This window comes from Cetorhinus maximus, chromosome 15 (assembly GCF_964194155.1).
Source record: "Cetorhinus maximus chromosome 15, sCetMax3.hap1.1, whole genome shotgun sequence".
Taxonomy (NCBI): domain Eukaryota; kingdom Metazoa; phylum Chordata; class Chondrichthyes; order Lamniformes; family Cetorhinidae; genus Cetorhinus; species Cetorhinus maximus.
In genome coordinates, this window is record NC_135893.1 from 72,287,559 (window position 1) to 72,312,988 (window position 25,430).

Genomic DNA, 25,430 nt, shown 5'->3' on the forward strand with positions numbered 1-25,430 from the left:
GTGCGTGCATGTCAGTGTGCATGTGTGTTAGTGTTATGTGTGTGTTAGCATGAGTTTGTGTCAGTGTGAGTGTGTGTCAGTGTATATGTGTCAGTGTATTTGTCAGTGTGAATGTTTGCCAGTGTTAATGTTTGTCAGTGAGTGTGAGTGTCAGAGTGAGTGTGTGTCAGTGTGACTGTGTGTGTCAGTGTGTGTGTGTCAGTGTGTATGTGTGTCAGTGTGAGCATTTGTGTTTAGTGTGAGTGTTTCAGTGTGAGTGTGTCAGTGTGTGTGTCAGTGTGTGTGTCTGTGTCAGTGTGAGTGTGTGTCAGTGTGTGTGTCAGTGTGTTTGTGTCACTGTATGAGTGCATAAGTATGTGTGTGTGTCAGTGTGTGTGTGCACCAGTGTGATTGTGTATGTGTCAGCGTGTGTGTCAGTGTGAATGTGTATCAGTGTGTGTGTGAGTGTGAGTGTGTGTCAGTGTGTGTGTGTGTGTCAGTGTGTGTGTTAGTATGATTGTGTGTGTCAGTGTGTGTGTGTCAGTGTGATTGTGTGTGTGTGTGTCAGTGTGAGTGTGTGTGTCAGTTTGATTGTGTGTGTCAGTGTAAGTGTATGTGTCAGTGTGAGTGTGTCGGTTTGATTGTGTGTGTGTCAGTATGATTGCGTGTGTCAGTGTGTGTGTCAGTGTGTGTTTGTCAGTGTGATTGTGTGTGTGTGTGTGTGTGTGTCAGTGTGATTGTGTGTGTGTGTCAGTGTGAGTGTGTGTGTCAGTTTGATTGTGTATGTCAGTGTAAGTGTGTGTGTCAGTGTGTGTCAGTTTGATTGTGTGTGTGTCAGTATGATTGCGTGTGTCAGTGTGTGTGTGTATCAGTGTGTGTGTCAGTGTGAGTGTGTCAGTGTGATGGTGTGTGTCAGTTTGATTGTGTGTGTGTCAGTGTGTGTGTCAGTGTGAGTGTGTCAGTGTGAGTGTGTCAATGTGATTGTGGGCAGAAGTTTTAGCTTGACGGAGGGGTGCGCGCCCGACCCAACCCAATGTGAAATGACACGTGTTGATGTCGGCCAAGTGTGCAGCTCCGTGTCTCAGGGAGATTATTCAGCACTCTTTCAAACACGTGTGCAAAGTTCACGCTAGGCCTGCTCGCCCTCTTCCCCCTGCCCGCACAGGCAGCGCTCAGCGCTGCCGCTCGCGTATCACACTGGACAGGCCTTAATTGGCCTACCCGTGTAAAATCGCAGAACGCTGCTGATTGAGGGCGGCGGTTGGTTCCTGACTGCCCCCACCTGTGCCCATCGATCCCGCATGCCAAGGGCAAAATTCTGTGTCAGTGTGTCAGTTTAACTGTGTGTGTGTGTCAGTGTGAGTGTGAGTTTGTGCCAATGTATGTGTGTGTGTGTGTGTGTGTGTGTGTGTGTGAGAGTCTATGTTAGAGTGTGTGTATGTCAGTGTCAGTGTGTGTGTGTGTCAGTGTCAGTGTGTGTGTCAGTGTCAGTGTGTCAGTGTCAATGTGTGTGTGCGTCAGTGTCAGTGTGTGTGTCAGTGTCAGCGTGTCAGTGTCAGTGTGTCAGTGTCAGTGTGTGTGTGTGTCAGTGTGTGTGTGTGTCAGTGTGTGTGTCAGTGTCAGTGTGTGTCAATGTCAGTGTGTGTGTATGTCAGTGTCAGTGTGTGTGTCAGTGTCAGTGTGTGTGTGTCAGTGTCAGTGTGTGTGTCAGTGTCAGTGTGTGTGTGTGTCAGTGTGTGTGCTAAGTGAGGATAGAATTGTGTTTGGCTAGAATACCCTTTGAAGTCAAATAGCCTGTTGGTATCGTTGTCAGGGATAAATGTTGAGGTGCCCGAGGGTGTCTGATGCTTATGGATCAGAGGAGGAGATGGATTGGATACCTTTTTCAAATCCAGCACCTCTTGCTAGGCATACCAAGCTTTAAAAATATTGAATGTATTGGGTAAAGGGAGGCCAAACTAGCAATGGATGTATGCACTGAATGGAAAGAGGGTGAGGGTTTTGAATGAGCAGAGCAGCCTACGAATTAAAATATCGAATTCCTTAAGGTCTAAGTGCAGGTTGATAAAGCCAAAAAGAAAGGGACAATATAACGTGAAGTTTTATAAACAGAGGTTGAGTACTAGAGTACAGAAAGAAATAAAGCAAAAATTGTAGCCAATTGTCTCTGATGGCCTAGGGCCTGGAGATTGAATGACAGAATCCATTCATCTTCACAGACATAGGTGAGAATTAATTAGAGCAATCGGATACAGTAACAGGTATTAAATGTAAGAAAGGAGATCTAAAACAGAAAGCAGAGTTCTGGCTCACACCAGTGGGTGGTATTGGGTGTCACCAGTTCATAGCCTGCAGACACCGGATATTGCCCAATTCTTGTACATATAATGATATTCCATACATTATAGAGCTGTGGTTTTAGTTATAGTCAGTCCAAACACCAATGAATATGTCTATTGTTTCAAGTGTATACGTGGCTTAGTTCCAACAATGTATTCTGCAGCACACGCCTTAGCAGAACTCTTTGTTTCTTAGCATCAAAAACTGTGCAACCTCCCGCAACCTGTGACCTCCGATGATTCGGTTAGGGAAGGTAGCCTGTGACCAGATCGTACAGATCACTCGGCTTGATTCTCAGTCTGGACTGCGTCAGCTGCTCTCAGCTTGATGGCAACAAGAGCTTCAAGTGGACTCGGCAGCCGTGGGCTGTGGAAAGGGTCATCAGCCAGGGTTTCCCATTCTTGACCACTGCCTCCTGAGCCCCATTGATAAGTGCCCAGGGTGTTTGGGCTTTGGATGAGGACAGGCTCAGGGTTTGGTTGTGACATTTCTCACATAAGCCGCAATTTTCCGTGCCCGCCAGCGGCGGGTGTGTTCGGTGATGTGAGCGGATAAGATAGCACGATTGCTTTCACAACAACGTGAAACCAGTTTGCGATTGTCCAATCAGCCTGTCGATGGCAGGCCACGTTTCCCACCATCGGACGTCGGGAACCTCATTGTAATACATCAGCTTATCATTATTAGGCCAGCCCGCTGGAATCATTTCCCGCCCCCACCCCCGCTGGATCGTCCGCCCACTCCAGCGGGAAACCACGCCGATGTGAGCCACAAGAGCACATTAGCGACGTGCACCTGGTGGGCTGCACTTCACTCGGGACTTCAAGGTTTGTTTACCTACCTTGCTTCGGTCAGCACTCGCAGTCATCAGCGTCAGGCTTCACAGACAGCACCACACCACTTTTAGGGGGGCTCACGGTTGGTCTCTATCTACCAGATCAACCACATGTTGGTGGCTTTTCAATGGCTGCAGGGCTAGGCCTTGCTTGACAAAGGAGCAGAAGTGGCCTCAGGCAAGGGAAGAAGCTGCAGGATGAGGGCTGTACTGGGCAACAGCTGTACTGTTCGTGGAGAGCACATTTTAGGATGTGGTCAACCCGCAACTTAAGGAAGTGCAAAAAGAGAGGGAATGGATGACCGCCAGACAGAAGAAGGGGAGCAGGCAGGTAGTGAGGGAATCCCCCGCGTGCATCTCGCTCACAAACCGTTTTTCGGCCTTGGAAAACGGTGAGAGTGACTGTTCCTCTGTGGAGGCCAACCAGAGCCAAGGCTATGGCACTGCAGGTGGTCCAGCTGCTCAGTGGGGGAGGAAGAAGTGTGGAAGGGCAATAGTGGTAGGGGATTCGTTAGTGAGGGGAGTGGACAGGCATTTCTGCGGCCTTGGACGTGACTCCAGGATGGTATGTTGCCTCCCGGGTGCCAGGGTCAAGGATGTCACGGAACGACTACAGGGCATTCTGAAGGGGGAGGGTGAACAGCCAGAGGTCGTGGTCCATGTTGGGACCAATGACATAGGAAGAAAGAGAAATGAGGCCCCTCAAGCAGACTTTAGGGAGTTAGGTAGGAAATTGAAAAGCAGGACTTCAAAGGTAGTAATCTCCAGATTACTCCCCATGCCACGCAGTAGTGGGTATAGGAACAGTAGGATAGAGCAGATGAATGCATGGCTGGAGAGATGGTGCAGGAGGGAGGGCTTTAGATTCCTGGGGCATTGGGACCATTTCTGGGGGAGGTGGGACCTGTACAAGTTGGACGGGTTACATTTGAACGAGAACGGGACCAACATCCTTGCGGGGAGGTTTGCTAATGCTGTTGGGGCGGATTTAAACTAAATTGTTAGGGGGATGGGATCCTGAAAAGTAGTTCAGAGGGGAGAGAAACTGAGATGGAATTAGAAGTTAAAATGCTAGTAAGTGAGTCTGGAAGGCAGGGGAAACATAGATTAGATAAGAAAGGAGAGAGTTTAGCAAGGCTAAATGGAATATATTTTAATGCAAGGAGCCTGAGGAATAAGACAGACGAACTGAGGGCACAGATAGGCGTGTGGGAGTATGATATCATAGCTATGACCGAGACTTGGCTAAAAGTAGGGCAGGATTGGCAGCTCAACATTCCTGGTTTTAGGGTATTCAGATGAGATAGAGAGGGGGATAGAAGAGGAGAGGTGGGGGGGGTCACAATATTGATCAAGGACTCAATTATAGCAGTGAGGAGGGATCATATCTTGGAAGGATCATCAAATGAGGTCATATGGGTAGAAGTGAAAAGCACAAAAGGGGCAAACGCGCTGTTGGGTGTGTACTATAGGCCCCCAAACAGTCAGGGAGAGATAGAGGATCAAAATGTAATCAAATTTCAGAGAAATGTAAGAATAATAAGGCAGTAATAGTAGGAGATTTTAATACCCAAATATTAACTGGGATAGTTTTAATGTGCAAGGTAGGGAGGGAGCAAAATTCTTAAGTTGCATCCAGGAGAACATTTTTAGCCAGTACACAGAAAGCCCAACAAAGGAGGGGGCAGTTCTGGACCCAATATTCGGAGATGAGCCCGGGTAGGTGGAAGGCGTATCAGTAGGAGAGCATTTTGGAGATAGTGACCGTAACTCAGCTAGATTTATGATAGTTATGGAAAAGGATAAGGTTGGGCTGGGAATAAAAGTTCTAAACCAGGGAAAGGCTAATTTTACTAAGATGAGATACGATTTGGCCCAAGTGGACTGGGAGCAACAACTTGCAGATAAAATTGTGTTAGAGCAGTGGGAGGCATTCAAGGAGGAAATAGCGAGAGTACAGGGCAAATATGTTCCTATAAAGACAAAGGAGGGACCAAGTCTGGAGAACCCTGGATGTCGAGGGACATAAAGGTTAGGATTAAGGAAAAAAGAGAAGCTTATGGCAGATACCGAGGGCTCAATACGGCAGAGTCCCTAGAGGAGTATAAAAAAGTGCACGGCAGAACTTAAAAAGGAAATCAGGAAAGCTAAGCGAGTGCACGAGAAAGCATTGGTGGACAGAATAAAGGAAAACCCAAAGGTTTTTTTTTAAATATATAAAGAGCAAGAGAACAACTAGGGAAAGAGTAGGGCCAATTAGGGACCATAGCGGTAATGTGTGTGTGGACCCGGAAGATGTGGGTCCAGTCCTCAATGAATACTTAGCATCGGTCTTCACAATGGAAAAGGACGACGTGGATATAGACATCAGGATGGAGGACTGTGAAATATTAGAGGAAATTAACATAAAGAGAGAGGAGGTACTAGCGGGTTTAGTGGCCTTAGAAGCGGATAAAGCTGAAGGCCCGGATGAGTTGTATCCCAGGCTGTTGGGAGAAGCAAGGGAAGAGATATCGGGGGCTCTTGCAATAATTTTCAAACCCTCTCTGGCTACAGGTGAGGTGCCAGAGGACTGGAGGACTGCTAACGTTGTCCCGTTATTAAAAAAGAGAGGAAGGGATTGACCAGGAAATTACAGGCCAGTCAGTCTAACCTCGGTGATGGGGAAGTTACTAGAGTCACAGAGTCGTAGAGGTCTACAGCACAGGAAAAGGCCCTTTGGCCCATCGAGTCTGTGCCAGTCAAACAAATACCTAACTATTCTAATCCCATTTTCCAGCACTATGCCCATAGCCTTGTATGCCATGGCATCCCAAGTGCACATCCAAATACTTCTTAAATGTTATGAGGGTTTCTGCCTCTACCACCCTTTCAGGCAGTGAGTTCCAGATTCCCACCACCCTCTGGGTGAAAAAATTCTTCCTCACATCCCCTCTAAATCTCCTGCCCCTTACCTTAAATCTATGCCCCCTGGTTATTGATCCCTCCACCAAGGGGAAAAGTTCCTTCCTGTCTACCCTGCCTATGCCCCTCATAATTTTATACACCTCAATCATGCCCCCCCTCAATCTCCTTTGCTCCAAGGAAAATAACCCCAGCCTATCCAATCTCTCCTCATAACTAAAACTCTCCAGCCCAGGCAACATCCTGGTAAATATTCTCTGCACTCTCTCTAATGCAATCACATCCTTCCTATAATGTGGATTCCAGAACTGCACGCAATACTCTAGCTGTGGCCTAACCAGCATTTTATACAGTTCCAGCATAACCTCCCTGCTCTCATATTCTATGCCTCAGCTAATAAAGGCAAGTATCCCAAATGCCTTCTTAACCACCTTATCCACCTGTCCCACTACCTTAAGGGACCAGTGGACATGCACACCAAGGTCCCTCTGATCCTTGGTACTTCCCAGGGTCCTACCATTCATTATGTATTCCCGTGCCTTGTTTGTCCTGCCCAAGTGTATCACCTCACACTTATCCAGATTAAATTCCATTTGCCACTGATCAGCCCGTCTGACCAGCCCGTCTATATCTTCCTGTAATCTAAGGCTATCCTTCTCACTATTTACCACCCCACCAATTTTTGTGTCATCCGCGAACTTACTGATCAGCCCTCCTACATTCAAGTCTAAACCATTTATATATACCACAAACAGCAAGGTACCTAACACTGATCCCTGTGGAACCCCACGGGACACGCATCCAGTCAGAAAAACACCCCTCGACCATCACCCTCTGCTTCCTGCCACTCAGCCGATTCTAGGTCCAATTTGCCAAATTGCATTGGATCCCATGGGCTCTTACCTTCGTTGTCAGTCTCCCATGCGGGACCTTATCAAAAGCCTTGCTGAAGTCCAAGTAGACTACGTCAAATGCATTGGCCTCATCTACACACCTGCTTACCTCTTCGAAAAATTCAATCAAATTGGTCAGACATGACCTTCCCTTAACAAAACCATGCTGACTGCCCTTGATTAATCCCTGCCTCTCCAAGTGTAGATTAATTCTGTCCCTCAGAATTGCTTCCAATACTTTCCCCGCCACTGAGGTTAGATTGACTGGCCTGTAGTTCCCTGGTTTCTCCCTTCCTCCCTTCTTGAATAATGGTACCACATTGGCTGTCCTCCAGTCCTCTGGCACCTCTCCTGTGGCCAGAGAAGTATTGAAAATTATTGCCAGGGCCCCTGCTATCTCCTCCCTTGCCTCACTCAACAGCCTGGGATACATTTCATCCAGACCTGGAGATTTATCTATTTTTAAGCCTGCCAGACCACTTAGAACCTCCTCCCTTTCTATGCTAATTTCTTTAATTATATCACAGTCCTTCTGCTTGATTTACATACCCACATTGTCTCTCTCACTTGTGAACACCGACACAAAGTATTCATTTAGAACCCCATCTACGTCTTCCAGCCCCACACGCAAATTACCACTATTGTCCTTAATGGGCCCTACTCTTTCTTAATTATTCTCTTACTCTTAATGTACTAGTAAAATAACTTTGGATTTTCCTTTATTTTACCTGCCAATGTTTTTTCATGCCCCCATTTTGCTCTCCTAATTTCCTCTTTAAGTTCCCGCCTACACATTCTATACTCCTCTAAGGCTTCCACTGTTTTGAGCCCTCGGTGTCTGCCATGAGCCTCCCTTTTTCTCTTTATCCAATCCTGCCTATCCCTCAACATCCAGGGTTCCCTGGATCTGTTGGTCCCACCCTTTGTCTTTACTGGAATATGTTGGCCCTGTACTCTCCCTGTTTCCTTCTTGAATGAGTCTCACTGCTCTGACGCAGATTTACCTAAAAGTAGCTGCTCCCAATACACTCTGGCCAAATCATATCTGATCTTATTAAAATCGGCCTTACCCCAATTTAGAACTCTGATTTCTGGCCCATCCTTGCCCTTTTCCATAACAACCTTGAATCTAACGGAGTTATGATCACTATCTGCAAAATGCTCCCCCACTGATACCTCTACCACTTGCCCAGCTTCATTCCCTAAAATTAAGTCCAGACCGCCTCCTCTCTGTAGGACCTTCAACGTACTGGCTTAAAAAGCTCTCCTGGATGCATTTTAAGAATTGCGCTCCCTCTAAACCTATCACACTATGACTAACCCAGCTAATGTTGCGGAAGTTGAAATCCCCCACTATTACCACCCTATTATTTTTATACTTCTCTGAAATTTGCCCTCATATCTGCTCTTCTATTTATCTCTTATTGTTTGGGGACCTATAGTACACTCCCAGCAATGTGATTGCTCCTTTTTTGTTTTTAAGTTCTACCCATATGGCTTCATTTGAGGAGCTTTCTAAGATATCATCCCTCCTTACTGCTGTAATTGATTCCTTGATTAATATTGTGATACCTGCTCCTCTTTTACCTCCTTCCCTGTCTCGCCTGAAGACCCTATATTCTGGAATATTGAGCTGCCAGTCCTGCCCCTCTCTCAACCATGTCTCTGTGACAGCAATGACATCATACTTCCATGTGTTAATTTGTGCCCTCAACTTATCTGCCTTATTGTCAGACTCCTTACATTAAAATAAATACCATCCAACCTTGTCAAGCTCCCTTGCGAGGGACAGAATATATCTCAACTTGGAGAGACACGGATTAATCATGGATAGTTCGCATGGATTTGTTTAGGGAAGGTCATGTTTGACAAATCTAATTGAATTTTTTGAGGAGGTAACCAGGAGTGTTGATGAGGGTAATGCATTTGATGTGGTCTACATGAACTTTAGCAAGGCTTTTAATAAGGTCCCTCATGGCAGACTGGTCAAGAAAGTAAGAGCCCATGGGACCCAAGGCAAAGTGGCACGTTGGATCCAAAATTGGCTGAGAGGCAGGAAGCAGAGGGTGATGGTAGAGGGATGTTTCTGTGGCTGGAAGTCTGTTTCCAGTGGGGTTCCACAGGGCTTGGTGCTGGGGCCCTTGCTGTTTGTGGTGTACATAAATGATTTGGACTTAAATGTAGGGAGTATGATCAAGAAGTTCGCGGATGACACAAAAATTGGTAGGGTGGTAAATAGTGAGGAGGATAGCCGTAAACTGCAGGAGGAATATCAATGTCAGGTGGGCAACGCAGTGGCAAATGGAATTCAACCTGGAAAAGTGTGGGGTAATACATTTGGGGAGGGCTAACAAGGCAAGGAGTTACACTATGAATGGTAGGACCCTGGAAAGTACTGAAGATCAGAGGGACCTTGGTGTGGATATCCACAGACCCCTGAAGGTAGCAGGGCCAGTAGATAAGGTGGTTAAGAAGGCATATGGGATACTTGCCTTTATTAGCCGAAGCATAGAATACAAGAGTAGGGAGGTTTTGCTGGAACTGTATAAAACACTGGTTAGGCCACAACTGGAGTACTGCGTGCAGTTCTAGTCACCACATTGTAGGAAGGATGTGATTGCACTGGGGAGGGTGCAGAGGAGATTTACCAGGATGCTGCCTGGGCTGGAGGGTCTGAGCTATGAGGAAAGATTGGATAGGCTGGGGTTGTTTTCCTTAGAGCAGCAAAGGTTGAGAGGGAACCTGATAGAGGTGTATAAGGTTATGAGGGGCATAGATATGGTGTATAGGAAGGCACTTTTTCCATTGGTAGAGGGGTCAATAACCATGGGGCATAGATTTAAGGTAAGAGATACAAGGCTAAGAGCAGAGCTGAGGAGAAATTTTCTCACCCAGAGGATGGTGGGAGTCTGGAATTCACTGCCTGAAAGGGTGGTTAAGTCAGAAACTCTCATAACATTTAAAAATATTTAGATATTCACTTGCATTGCCATAGCCTCCAGGGCTATGGGCCAAGCGCTGGGTAATGGGATTAGTGTAGTCAGATCTTTGCTGACCAGCATGGACACGATGGGCTGAATGGCCTCCTTCTGTGCTGTAAACACCTATGAGTCTATGGGAAGGAGGGTAACCCAGGGTGTGTGGGCGGGGGAGGGGCACATGTTGATCTGTGCAAGTGGCCTCAAGATGGTGAGGACTGAGGAGGCAGTCTCCACAGACGATGAAGCTAGATGGAGATATGAGGGTGTGTGTGTGAGAATAAATGCTGATGTCCCTTGAACTGACAGTGACTGAGATGTTAGTGAATGTGTGATGGGCTTGGATGTGTGAGTTTAGAGTGATGAGATGGTTGTCATACCCTGACTGCATGGATGAGATCATTCATCCTCTATCTGCATTGGATGGCCAACCTCTTCTGTGCAGCATTGGCAATGGCCACCACTGCCACCACCTGCAATGCTGGATCGGTGATGCACCTGCCAGTCCTGCAGCCAGAGCGGGGGTAGAGGACATCAGGGCGGCCTTCCATGGTGTCCAAATGGCGTTCCAGTGAGGTGTCATTAAACCTGGGGGCTGCAATCTTTTTGCCTTTTGTGGACACTTTCCATGCAGTAGTCGTGGGCTGGAGGCACTGAGCTGTGTGCACGTGGCTGGACTTTAAATATGGCGCCCGGTGTGATGAAGCAGCGAGGTGATGGCGTGGCGGGCGAATGAGAGCCTGCCCACCATGGAAACGGCGTGTTTCCTGGGAATGTATAAATAATGAGGTTGGTTCGGGACGATACGGCGTGAAAACCCACCATCGCGGCCGACGGGTAAAACATCATTATACCCGCCTTCTACCGCACTTAGTGCTAATCTGGGTTGCTTCCACCCATAGTCTTAACAGCCTGTTAACTTTTTTTTACAAAAATATACTTTACTCATAAAATATCTAAAAGAACATTATAAAGCATTTCAAAAAGGTCATACAGAAAGTGCATTCAAATTGTCTACATAGATCATGTTGCACTCTGAGGTGCTTCAATATAATTTTGTTGCGTGGAATATTTGCATTCAATGTTAGTCACACAGCTCAAGGGATTCTATGCAGTTCCCAGTCACTCACTGTGCTATGGCTGTAAGGTCTTAGAGAGTGACCTAACAGTCTGCTGATGCTCACATTCAACCTGAATTCAGAGGAACTGATGGTCCGAGTCTTCAAGAGACAGTCATTTACACCGAGGCAGAGGTAGTAGCCTCACCTCATTTACTTTACAGCACTACCATTCGGTCTGGGACTTAGCACAAATAGTGATTAGATTGATGAAGTGGGATTTGTGATTGGCATTAATGTTCCTGCCACTTGATGTATGAGGTGAAAGATCTGCCTTACACTCCGTGCCGTGAATGGGCCAATAACAGAGACCAAACAGCCCCGTCCTGCAGATGTTAATGAGGTTTATGATCCATTTCAAGGTAGCAGTTAGTGATTCTCTTTATCACTTTACCCTGCCACAGAGGCTGCTGGTTTCAAAGTGCTCTCCTTCGATAAAGGAAAGATGGTACGAACTTTGGACATTCTCCACGACCATTAGTCAGCAAAGGATTTCTAGCAAGGTTTAATTAATTATTTAATTGCTTGAACCAAAGTGTAGTTTTATGCGCAGAAATCTGGCCTCCCCACTGAGCTATCCTGACAGCTTTGACAAAAACACAGCTTTTTCTGTCTTTATCGGAAACACAATGTAATCTCCAATTGGTGAAATCATTAGTTCATAGCTAGGATGCTACTGGTGCTGGCTGCTGAAACTTTGTATTTTCAGCTTTGATAAACCCATACATATTGTGACTTTTTTCCAGACCTCCAGACCTCCGTACTCCCAATTCCCTTCCCCACTCCACCATACCCATCCATCCAAATTTCTCCCTATCTCCATCACTAGAGGTGCTCATTCACACTGGTACACTTCCATCAATGCCAGAAACCCCTTGTACTTATACAACAATAACTTGCATTTATATAGCACTTTTGCAGAAGACTTATCCAACAAAATTTGACACCGAGTCACATAGGGCGGTATTAGGATGGATGACCTCCAAAAGTTTGATCGAGGAGGTAGATTTTAAAGAGTGTCTTAAAGGGGGAGAGAAACGGATAGAGGCAGAGAGATGTAGGGAGGTAATTCCACGGCTAGGCCCCAGGCTACAGTCACCAATGGTGGGGTGATCAAAATCGAGGATGTGCAAGAGGTCAGAATTGGAGCTGTGTGAAGATCTCAGAGAATTGTAGGGTTGGACGAGATTACAAAGAGAAGGGAGGGTTGAGGCCACGGAAGGTTTTGAAAACAAGGATGAGAATTTTAAATTGAGGTATTGCCGGGGGGACCAATGTAGGCCAGAGAGCACAGGGTTGATGGGTGAACAGGGCCTGGTGCGAGTAACGATACTGGTAGCAGAGTTTTGGATGAATTCAGCTTTATGGGGGTTGGAAGATGGGAGGCCAATCAGGGAAAGCATTGGATTGTTTGAGCATCGAGTGTCCCAAGTTGAACTCTTTGTATATGGGCCTAGTAAGTGGGTCATTGAAATAGCTGCCTGTGAGAGGATACAGAGTCAAGATCAATCCAGTGTTCCCAGATCACTAGCTTCCAGTAGGAGTCATCATACAGCAATCAGAAGCATTTGTCTATCAGCTTGTAGATGTGGTTCAGTGGTACCGTTCCTGTCTCTGTATCAGGAGGCGATGGGTTCAAAACCCCACCCCAAAGGCTAGAGCAAAGAATCTAAGCTGGAACCCCTGTGACTGTCCAGCTTGTTGTCTGTCAGATGAGATGTTAAACCAAGGCCCTGTCTCAGGTAGATGTTAAAGATCCCAAGGCACACTTTCAAAGAAGAACAGGGGATTTATCCCTGGTGTCATGGAGTTAGTATCTATCCCTCAACCAACATCACTTTAAAGAAAAGATTACCTGGTAATTATCACATTGCTGTTTGTGGGTGCTTGCTGTGCACAAATTGGCTGTCACATTTCCTGCATCACGACAGTAGCTACACTTCAAAAAGTACTTTCTTGACTGTAAAGCGCTCTATGACAGTGTGTGGTCATGAAAGGCGCTATACAAATGCAAGTCTTTCATTCTTTTACATATTTTTATTGAGTGCGTTTTTAAAAATTTTGTTGAATTTCTTTGCCTTGCCACTCCTATCTTTTGTACTTCTTATATTAATCTATATTAATGACTTTGATTCAGGGGTAGAAGGTACTATAGCTAAATTTGCAGATGACATCAAAATAGGTGGGAAAGTAAGTTGTAAGGAAGAAATAAGAAATTTACAAATGGATATGGACTGGTTAGGTGAATGGGCCAAAATTTGGCAGATGGGGTTTAACGTGGATAAGTGTGAGGTTATCCATTTTGGTTGGAAGAATAAAAAGGCGACTTATTATTTAAATGGAGAGAAACTTCAGAATGCTTCAGTGCAGAGGGATCTGGGTGTCCTTGTGCATGAATCGCTGAAAGCTAGTATGCAGGTACAGCAGGTAATAAGGAAGGCAAATGGAATTTTGGCATTTATTGCTTAATGAACAGAGTATAAAAATAGGGAAGTGTTGTTGCAACTGTACAAGGCATTGGTGAGACCGCACCTGGAGTACTGTGCACAGTTTTGGTCCCTTACTTGAGGAAGGATGTAGTTGCATTGGAGGCGGTTCAGAGGAGGTTCACTAGATTGATTCCAGAGATGCGAGGCTTGTCTTATGAGGAGAGATTGAGCAGTTTAGGCCTATACTCGCTAGAGTTTAGAAGGATGAGAGGAGATCTAATTGAGGTATATAAGATGCTAAAGGGGATAGACAAAGTAGACGTGGAGCAGGTGTTTCCCCTTCTGGGGCATTCTAGAATGAGCGGCCATAGTTTTAGGCTAAGGGGTGGTAGATTTAAATCAGAGATGAGGAGGAATTACTTTTCTCAAAGGGTTGTGAATCTGTGGAATTCACTACCTCACAGTGCAGTGGATGCCGGGACGCTGAATAAATTTAAGGAGGAGATAGACAGATTTTTAATTAGTAATGGGTTGAAAGGTTATGGGGAGAGGGCAGGAAATTGGAGTTGAGGCCAAAATGAGATCAGCCATGATCGTGTTGAATGGCGGGGCACGCTCGAGGGGCTGAATTGCCTGCTCCTGCTCCTAGTTCTTATGTTATGTTCTTTGTCTTGTTCTCCTACCTCTTCCTTACTCTCTCACTGATTTGACAGTGTGGTTTAATTTTTCACTTTGTGAATGGTGATAAACTCCTGGATCTTTTTGCTGCATATAAGTGAAGATTTTGATAGGCCCCTTGCCGGCTCCAGGAGGTATATATCTGAATCAGGGAAGGCCAATAAGCTGCAGGCCCAGCATTTAACCCTGCCCTGGATACGCTGATCTCAGTCGGATGGGGCCAGCAGCGAGTTACAGTCAAGCTGAGGGATCCTGGTGCAAGAAGGAAAAAGCAGGCTGAGATCTCACTGTTTTAACTGGATTAATGGAGCTGGGTCTGAGGACGTGATGCCTCTTGTGGTCGAATGGCCAGTCACCATCAAGCTTCACAAAAGGATAGTGGGATGGCCAAGAGTGTGTCCGCTGCCTGTAAAAACATATGCCCAGCAAGGAGTCATCGCTGTCTGAGGATGGGAAGAAAATTGGTGGAGAATATGGGAGAGAGAAGAATCCCTGGTGCTTAAACACATCCTCCTCTTTCCTTCTTTAACAGATTTTAGAGCCTTGGTCGGCGGGACAGCAACGGTCATTTTTTGGGACGTTAACTGTAGCAGAAGCTGTGCACACCTCATCAGGAATTTGCACAAGCAGCTGAAGCTTCCACTGAGGTCAGCGGGAATGTAGATTTAACAGTGTACAAGCTGCATGCACTGACAAAAAGCCTTGGAGCAAGAGAAATTTTGCCAACTATTCCGTGACCCTGCCATTCGCTGGAAATCTGTTAAAATCAGATGCAATAATCAAAGCTGACTTCTCATTTGGACTAGTGCTACTTTCCTCTGAAGGCGGCTGTTTGAAGTTGATACGTGTCTCTGATTTTAGCCAGAGATTCGGGTTTTCCATCTCATTGAAAATATTAAGCAGGGTAAGCAAAAATATGATTTCAATAAAAGAAATATTTCAAACTATGAGAACTGTGGACTCTGACCTAGCCAGGGAATCTGTCTAATATCTACATGAAACAAATACGGCTCATGCTATTGATCCTCCTGTCTTTCTAGTGGTAGTTTTGCATTATTTTCATCACTGAACAGAACTGAAGCCTGGTTTAATCTCATGAAGAAGGAGCATATTATTACTGAATATAAAGAGATAAGTTTTAAATATGTTGCAGACATAGCTGAACTGTATTTGAGGTTATTGGCGAGGAGAAAGAAGGCTTTAAAGTAAAATGAAAGCCACAATTTCCTTCAAACCCCTGAAACCTCTGCTGTTCTGCATCAGTTACTGCTGTGCAGTCCAGACATCACAGACAGAAACTGAAAATCTGTTTTTTTTTCAAACTGCATATTTGTGCCCTGTGTGGTAGCATATATTACAAGAAAGGACCCAGGCTTTACTTCCTGGTCTGCATTGAGTTAGCTGATCTCCGTCAGAAAATGCTGAACAGAATCAGCAGCTTGGGGAGTATCTGTGGCAGGAACAGACTGGCTCCCATTTCAAATATGAAAGCTCTTTGTCAGGGCTGGAAGATATTACAACGGAGCAGCATTTAATGAAAGAACAGGACAAGGGAAGGAGTGGAGGGAGGAAAAAAGAAATGCACAGCCAGGAAAAGAAATAGAATCAGCTGTGAGGCGGAAAAGTGGAGATGGTCGCAAGTCCGGAACAACAGATAGGCCGAAAGAGAGAAACCAAAAGAAAGAAAGGAAGAAATTGCATCTATAAAGCACCTTTCACAACTGCAGGATACCTCAAAATATTAAATACCACTGAGACACTGCCACAGTGTAGGCACTGCCATAATGTAGGAAATATGGCAGTCAATTTGTGCACAGCAAGCTCCCACAAACAATAATGAAATAATTAAAGACATTCTGTTCTACAGTAACATCGGTTGTGGGTTACTGGAACCTCCTCCCCAAAAGGCTGTGGTATAACTCAGTCCTGATCTAACGGAATGATGGAACAGGATTGAGAGGCTGAATGGCCTATTCCTCTTCCTAGGTAAGCACACACTTTCTAATAAAGACAAACAAAGGAATCAAGCATATTCCATGTTGATACATTAAGATATAATAAAGCCAATTGTCAAATGCACTGGTTACCGGTGAAACCAGGCAGGTTAAAAGTTGACTCACAGTGTATTGGGAGGTAGCTCATCTCTGATGGGAAAACAGAAAGTCTGCTACAATTGGCCTCAGTGCCCTGGGACTGGGTCAGGGTGGAACCTGGACCTGGTTCAGATTGCAAGCCAGCGATCCTTCTTTCAGAAAGTCTGCAAGTATCAATATGAGGACAGGATCAATATGAGCCGTGAAGCCTCTGTGGTCGAATAGGCAGTCAGCACTCGCTGTCTTAATTGGCTCAAAAGTTCGATAGTGATGCTTTCAGAACTGTACTCAAGCAAGAGCCAGCACTTTCAGTAGGAGCAAGAGGGAAAAAAACAGATTGAAACAAATATTGAACAGGAAACGTTTTAAATATGAGGGACTGGATTGCCTGTGGGGATGAGTTTGGGTTTGAGCATGTTTTGAAAATAGTTCCTCGGATGGTTTTCTGATGCAATTTTCAATGTGAGGGTGGGTGAGCTGGCAACCCGCTCACCACCAAGTAACTAACCGTTAACCTTGTTGTTAACGGCCTGGAGAGGGCCAGAAGGAGATTTTCAAAAGGGCGAGCATGAACAGTGAACAGTTTGGTGTAGTACCCACGTGGTGGGAGCACTGGGAGGAGCCATAAAGTGATGTTGTTGTTGAATAGCGTTGAAAAATAAAGGATTATTGAAACAGAGGAGGAGCAGAGCGAGTCAAGCATGTTGTGATTGACCATTTGGACACTTGTTTGCACTGTGAATGGCTGGGACTCCTGCCTGTTCCATTCTGCAAGGGAATGGTGAGCCCAGTCATGGTTGCCATCTGTCTTTGAATGTTGCCCTCCAGAGACGGTGTCTGCCTCCAGGCAGTGTCAGCAGCACTAAGTGGGCACCGAGTTCACCTCTGGCCCAATTTGGGGGTTTTGAATAGTAAAATAGCAACGCAAATGCGATGCGGGGTCGGGACCCAGAAATGATTGGGCATCAGATTCCCATCCCCAGATAGAAAATCCATCTCTAGATGTCACTCAGTCTTAATTGAATATGTTAGATTTGCAGCAAACACTCCAAAAACTCTTTCTTAATGCTGAATGATTCATATAGCAGGTTTGTGATAAGCTAAGATACAACAGAACTGGTTTCCGTTCACAGGAAAATGGTCTCATTTATTTTCCTTTATTCAAACATTCTAACTTTCAAAGTTAACATCCCAGTTGCATCTGTCACACACGTTGGTCCCACAGTTGTAATTCCAGTAGCGACTAGCCTTTTTGAGGGAGAGCTCCTCACACCTGTTCAAACCTCGATAATCTAATCAACGGACATGTAAAATGAGTTGTGCCAAATGCAGATTACACAATGAGAGCTGCAGCACATGTAATTCAATCTCCACAATGGGATTAGGCAAACATGGTCAGCCATGGGTGACTGAATAATGAAGGGAGCCACCTGGGACAATGAACTGCCTGTCACGATGTGTAACCTGGGATTAGCTGCACAACACGCTCCCTTGCCACACACCTGAAGCTGCAGATAGAGCCCGGCTTGTTTTTAAGAGGAGGGGTGCGAATGTTGCAGGCAGAAGGTTATCAACACAATAGTTAGAATGGAAGGGGATGGGTTTTGATCTGGTGCAGAAACACTGGCCAAAGGCTAAAGCAGCCAATGACACACTGGGCAGAGCTGCCAGCATTCGTTATTCGAGGAAAATATAAACATTGCTGGTTTTGACAAAAAAAAAGACCGATTTCAAAACCTGTTAAACTCATATCTAGGGCCTAAACTCTGGAATTCCCTCCCTAAACCTCTTTGTCTCTCTCTCTCTCTTCCTTTGTGATGCATCTACCTTGTCGATCAAGATTTTGGTTGCACAGGAACATAGAAGCAGGAGTAGACCATTTGGCCCCTCAAGCTTGCTCTGCCATTCAATAAGATCATGGCTGATCTTCACAGAATCACAGAATTGTTATGGTGCAGAAGGAGGCCATTCAGCCCATCGTGTCTGCACCGGCTCTCTGAGCATTTTAACTTAGTGCCAATCTCCTACCTTTTCCCCATAACCCTGCACATTGTTTCTGTTTAAATAATCATCTAATGCCCCCTTGAATGCCTCAATTGAACCTGCCTTCACCACACTTCCAGGCAGTACATTTCAGACCCAAACCACTCGCTGTGTGAAAAAGTTTTTTCTCACCTCACATTTGCTTCTTTTGCAAAACACTTTAAAACTGTGCCCCCTGGTTCTTGATCCATTCACGAGCAGGAACAGTTTCTCCCTGTCTACTCTGTCCAGACACCTCATGATTTTGAAAACTTTTATCAAGTCTCTTCTTAGCATTTTCCTCTCCAAGGAAAATAGTCCCAACTTCTCCAGTCTTTCCTCATAACTGAAGTTTCTCATCCCAGGAACCATTCTCATAAGCCTCTTCTGCACTCTCTCTGATACGTTCCCATCCTTCCTATAGTGTGGTGCCCAGAACTGTACACAATACTCCAGCTGAGGTCTAACCGGTGTCTTATATAAGTTCATCATTACCTCCCTGCTCTTGTACTCTATGCCCCTATTAATGAAGCCTAGAATACTGTATGCTTTAGAAACAGTTCTTTCTACTTTCCTGCCACCTCTAATGACTTATTTACACATACACCCAGGTCTCTCTGCTCCTGCACACCCCTTAGAATAGTATCCTTTATTTTATACTGCCTCTCCACGTTTTCTGTGTCAAAGCATACCACCTCACACTTCCCCGCATTGAATTTCATCTGCCACCTATCTGCCCACTCCACCAATGTGTCAATGTCCATCTGAAGTTTTATACTGTCCTCCTCACAGTTTACAATTCTCCCAAGTTTTGTGTTATCTGTAAACTTTGAAATTTCCCCTGCGCACCAAGATCTAGATCATTTATATATATCAGGAAGAGCAAGGGTCTCAATACCGATCCCTGGGGAACTCCCTACAAACCTTCTTCCAGCCCAAAAAATACCCATTAACCATTACTCTCTGTTGCTTATCCCTCAGCCAATTTTGTATCCACATTGCTACTGCCCCTTTTATTCCATGACCTATAACTTTCCTCTCAAATCTGTTGTGTGGCACTGTATCAAAAGCCTTTTGGAAGTCCATATACCCAAATCAACGGCCTTGCCCTCATCAACCATCTCCATTACCTCTTCAAAAGACTCCTGCAAATTAGTTAGACACGGTTTTCCTTTAACAAATCCATGCTGACTCTTCCGAATCAATCCACATTTTTCTATGTGATTATTAATTCTATCCTGAATAATTGTTTCTAGAAGTTTCCCCACCATCAAAGTTAAACTGACTGGTCCGTAATTGCAGGGCAGATCTTAACAACCTTTTTGAACAAGGGTGTAATGTTTGCAATTCTCCAGTCCTCTGGCACCTCCCCCGAATTTAGGGAACATTGAAAGATTATTGTCAGTGCCTCTGCAACTTTCGCTCTCACTTCCTTCAATGTTCTTGGATGCATCTCATCCAGTCCCAGTGCCTTATCAACTTTAAGTAACAATAGTTTATCCAATACCTCCTCCTTTTCAATTTTAAACCCCTCTAGTGACTGAGTTTCCTCCTCTGTCACCATGGCCTGGGCAACATCTACCTCGTAGGTAAAGACAGATGCAAAGTATTCATTTAACATCTCAGCCATGCCTCTTGTCTCAATGTGTAAATCTCCTTTTTGGTCCCTAATCAGCCCTACTCCTCCTTTTACCAGTCTTCTACTACTGATGTGCTTATAGAATACTTTGGGATTTCTTTTCATGTAGGCTGCCAGTCTTTTTTCATAATCCCTCTCTTTGTTTCTCATGTTTGCTTTTTTACATCCCTTCTGAACCTTCCGTATTCAGCTTGGATCTCAATTGTATTTGCTACAAGACACCTGTCGTAAGCACACTTTTTCCTCTTTAACTTAATTTCTATCTCCTTTGTCATCCAGGAGCTCTGGATTTATTTGTCCTGCCTTTCCCTTTTGAGGGAACATACCTTGACTGTGCCCAAACCAGCTCCTCTTTGAAGTTAGCCCATTGTTCAACTACTGTTTTTCCTGCCAATCTTAAGTTCCAGTCTATCTAGCCCAGCACCATTCTTGCCCCATTGAAGTCTGCACTGTGCCAGTTGATTATTTTTACCCTGGATTGACCAATATCTTTTCCATCGTAATCCTAAACCTTATGATACAATGATCACTGTCCCTTAAATGTTCCACCGCTGTCACATGATCTAATTGGCCCCTCATTCCCAAGAGCCAGGTCTAGCAGTGCCTCTTTTCTTGTTGGACTGGATGCATACTACTGTAGGAAATTCTCCTGAACACACTCTAGGAATGCTTGTCCCTCACTGCCCCTTACACTACCACTATCCCAGTCAAAATACGGGTAATTAAAGTCCCCTATTATAACCACTCTATGATGTTTACACCTCTCTGTAATTTCCTTGCAGATCTGTTCCCCTATATCCTTCCCACTAGCTGGTGGTCTATACATCACACTGAGCAATGTAATTGCACCCTTCTTATTCCTTAGCTCCAGCCAAATTGATTCTGTCCTTGAATCCTCCGACACATCCTCTTTCTCCAATACTGCAATACATTCCTTAACCAAAAACACCAGCCCCCTCCTTTTTTCCCTTTCCTATCTTTTCTGAACACTTTGTAACCAGGAATATTTAGCACCCAGATCTGCCCTTCCTTAAGCCAGGTCCCTGTTATTGTCGCAACATCATAGTCCCACAAGGCAATCTGTGCCTGTAACTCCCCAATTCTATTAACCATAATCCGTGCATTCACATACATGTAATGTAACCCTGATTTAGACTTCATTACATGCTCCCTTACTCTGACTCCATCTACTAACTTACTATTCTCTATTTTAGTGCTATCTGCCTCTCCCAACATTCTGTGCACCCTGGTGTTAATTTCTAATATTCCCTCCTGGTTCCCACACCTCTGCTGAGTTAGTTTAACCCTCCCCAACAGTCCTAGCAAAAAGCCAATGTTCTTTTTGAAATAAAGGCAAAATACTGAGGATGCTGGAAATCTGAAACAGTTCTATCTAGCCTTCTATCTAGCTTCACATGTCCCACCCCCCTTACACAGTATATATTTCACCACATTTCTACTTCCCTTCAGCTCTGAAGAAGAGTCATATGGACTTGAAACGTTAACTCTGTCTTTCTCTCCACAGATGATGTCAGACCTGCTGAGCTTTTCCAGCGTTTTTGATTTTTGTTTCTTTTTGAAATGATCTGGTCTATGTTACCTTGTTGAAATTTGCTCTTTATGGGTCTTTTTTTAATTAAAAAGAAAAGACTTGCATTTATATAACACCTTTCATAATCAGCGGATGTCTCAAAGTGCTTTGCAGTCATTGAAGTATTTCTGAACAGCAGCTACTGTTGTAATGTAGGAAATGTGGCAGCTAATTTGCACACAGCAAGCTCCCACAAACAGCGATGTGATAATGACCAGGTAATCTGTTTTTGTGATGTTGGTTGAAGGGTAAATATTGACCAGGACACCAGGGATAACTCCCCTGCTCTTCGAAAGAGTGCCATTTTTTATGTCCACCTAGAGACAGGGCCTCAGTTTAACATCTCATCCTAAAGAAGGCACCTCCAACAGTGCAGCATTCCCTCAGTACTGCACTGGAGTGTCAGCCTTGATTTGTGTATTCAGATCCTGAAGTGAGGGAGATGGTGGCGGAGTGGTAATGTCACTGGACTAGTAATCCAGAGGCCCAGGCTAATTTTCTGGGAAAATGGGTTCAAATCCCACCATGACAACTGGTGGAATTTAAATTCAATTAATAATCTGGAATTGAAAAGCTAATGTCAGTAATGGTGACCATAAAACCATTGTTGTACAAACCCATCTGGTTCACTAATGACCTTTAGGGACAGAAATCTGCAATCCTTACCCTGGCCAGGCACACATGTGACTCCCGACCCACAGCAATGTGGTTGACTCTTAACCACCCTCTGAAATGGTGGTGGCAAACCATTCAGTTCAGGAATGATTAGGGATGGGCAACAAATGCTGATCTTGCCAGTGACACCCACATCCCATGAAAGAATAAATTTTAAAAATCCAGAGCCTTGTGACTTAGAAGCAAGCGTACTCCCAACTAACAGTGTAACTATTTATCATCATTGCTGATAAAAGAAACATGTTGGAGCTTTGCATCTTGCACTCATCAGGACACTTTGCAAGAACATGAAGGAAAATCAACAATTTATACTGTATGAGCAGAGAGTGCTGATTGATTAGCAAGTGGACACATGGTTGGTAGACAGGACTCTGATGAACACTCTCTTCTCATACAGTATAAATTGTTGTTTCTTGTTTTATTGGTGTTCTTGCGAAATGTTCTGATGACTGCAAGATGAAAAGCTTCAACATGCCTCTTTTTTCAACAATATTCAAGTGCTGTACGACCAAACAACTGTTTATCATTACGTCAAGCTATTTTGTCACTCAGTGCCAGCGCCAAACTATGAAAAAGTCCAGTGGGGATTGCAGAATCATTTTCTTTCATGCTTGGATTTAATGACTCGTTCCCCAGGAGCTGAAGAATTTTACCCTGGATTTTGCGGTGTGAGCATTTCAATCACGGTCAAATATTTTTGGTACAAGAAAAACAAACAGCAAGAGGGAGACTCCTTTGTGTTTTCAAATGTGGGCTTGAGGTTCCTACTAAACTCTTCCACCTGTTTATTGGGTTTGTGGGAACCGAACAAAAGAAAAATGAGAGCTATTTGGCTGGAAGCAGGGATTGGAAGTTGTTCCAAAGATCCATGGATTTTAATTCTCATCCTGGGAATATGTGGGGTTGGGGGTGGGGAGGCTGTGCATGGAGAGTAGGGAGCGGGTGGGGTGGTGTAGAGGAGGGGGTAGTGTGGGTGCGCGGTGGGAGATAGTGGGGTACAGACGTTGGGTTGGGGAGGGGGTTTGCGTGTGGGCAAGAGGGGAGAGGTTGCGTGTGAGGAAAGGGGTTGTGTGATGGTGGGGAGGAGGGGTTTGTGAGGAGGGTGGGTGTGTGCGGAGTGGAGAGGAAGGGGTTGGGGTGGTGAAGTCTGGTCATAAGGAACATGATAAAAACATGAGGCTGCCGCTCATGACAGCATTTGTCCAGCATTCGAGTTCCAAGGAATTCCAACTCATGCTGCATTCTTGGCAACAAGGAAATCTGATCTTCTTGGAAATGTTTAAAGTAACTCTTGCTCACAGTATAATTGAATCACCACCATGGCAAAAAGAAACAAATTACCTTCCCCGAGACAAAAGGATTATTTATTAGCAAGATAACAAATCATTCACTGGGTTTCAGCTTGCTTTAATGGGGCAGCAGTGGATTAATCCCACCTGCTCGCTAAAGCTGGTTCTTATTATTACAACACAGCTCATTTCTCTTAAATGTTTCAATTCTCCAGTATTTACTTTTGGTCCTGACTCAATCATTCCAGGAAGTAACTGTGTTATTAACTGCCTCCCTGAAGATGCATTCTATTTCCATATTTACCACTTTCCCATTAACATCTACCTTGCTGCCCTGCCTTTGCTAGCCCAAAGTAGGATACAGACCCACAGAACCAGACACCTGACCACTGGCACATATTCGCCTGTGGTGGCTTCGGAGCTGAGCTCAAACTCTATCTTCAACTGACAATGGCATAGGAACAGCAGCAATCACTGGATTATGATTAACATGGATGTTCACACACTCTAGCATCCACGAACCATGAAGGGTTATGGGGAGAAGGTGGGAGAATGGCGCTAAGTATATTGCTCATTCAGAGAGCTGGCTCAGACACAATGGGCTGAATGGCCTCCTTCTGCACCATAACAATTCTGTGACTCTGTGACATTCTAGTAGGGGCCATGGCTGATTCTTCCCCTTGGCCTCCTCATCTCCACATCACCAAGACTGCATTTGATCCAGTTCAGTTGGGCTCAGTTTCCATTGACAAGAGAATGGGAGGGAAAAAGAAATCAGCTAAGGTCCCTGGTTTAGTTAGCTGTACTGCACTTGCATGTGGCTATCAGATGAGCATAGGTTAAGGCTTTGGCTGTGGTCACACATCCTGTTCACATTCACAGATTGGAAGGAAGAGTTGGAACTTGCACGAGATATCAGAGGTGCCGGTGAAACTCCCCCCCTCATCCCAGCCAGGGATGTCACCTTCAGGATAATAGTAGCGATAGGGCAGAACATTGAAAAGGAGAACTGATGTACTATGCTTTTATAGTCTGCACCAAAGAGACTGGTCATCTGGTGGTCCTAAGAACTCTAAAGAGGGATTTTTAACACTGTCACACCCCCAACTCCCAGTGAAAACAGGTCAGCGAGGGGGATGAAATGGAGAGGAAAGGTTTAGGGAGGGAATTCCAAAGGTTAAGATCTAGGCAGCTGATGATATGGCTGCCTAATGGTGGCACAACTGAAGTTGAAGGTGCACAGAGAAATGAGAGTTGGAGGAGCACCAAGATCTTGGGGGCTTGTAGGGTTGAAGAAGGAACCAATCCAAGAGGGAAAGGACCAATTCTTGGCAAATTGGTGCAGTGGAATGTTAGCAATTAACAATCTGGTATGGCTTAACTTCTACCGCCCCTTAAATCAGCCCTCCAACACTTCAATCCATTAACAGTAGCAATACACAAGATATTCATTGGTTTTTACAATACTCCTGTTGGGCTGGCAGCAATGCCTGACCAGAACCTCTCTCGGATAGCGCTTAACTTTCAAACAATTTGGTACAATCTGACAATGTTCCCTTTGATTACATCTAATTAGAACATTTTGAAAGTGTCAGACAACACACCCTCACCAAGATGTGAATGCAGTGACAAAAGTGCTCAGTATCAAACAAGCAATTTCTTTATTTAAGTTATTAGCATAGCTTAATTCCAATGTACAAACTCACTTCCCATTCACTCCCATTACAGGATTTACTGATCCATGCATGTGCAATCCTGATCAAAGCCTGAAATCTTTCTCAAAGATTTGTATTTATTTGCTGAAATATTTCTGTCATGACTTGTGCTAACATCTCCTGTTTTGTGTGATCATACTGTATGTCTCATTGCAATGTGATTGATTAAAGAAAGAGACTTGTACACATTGGTCATTGTTTACAGGGAGCCTGTCAAATAAAATCATGGTCCAAGTTAAATATTCCATGACA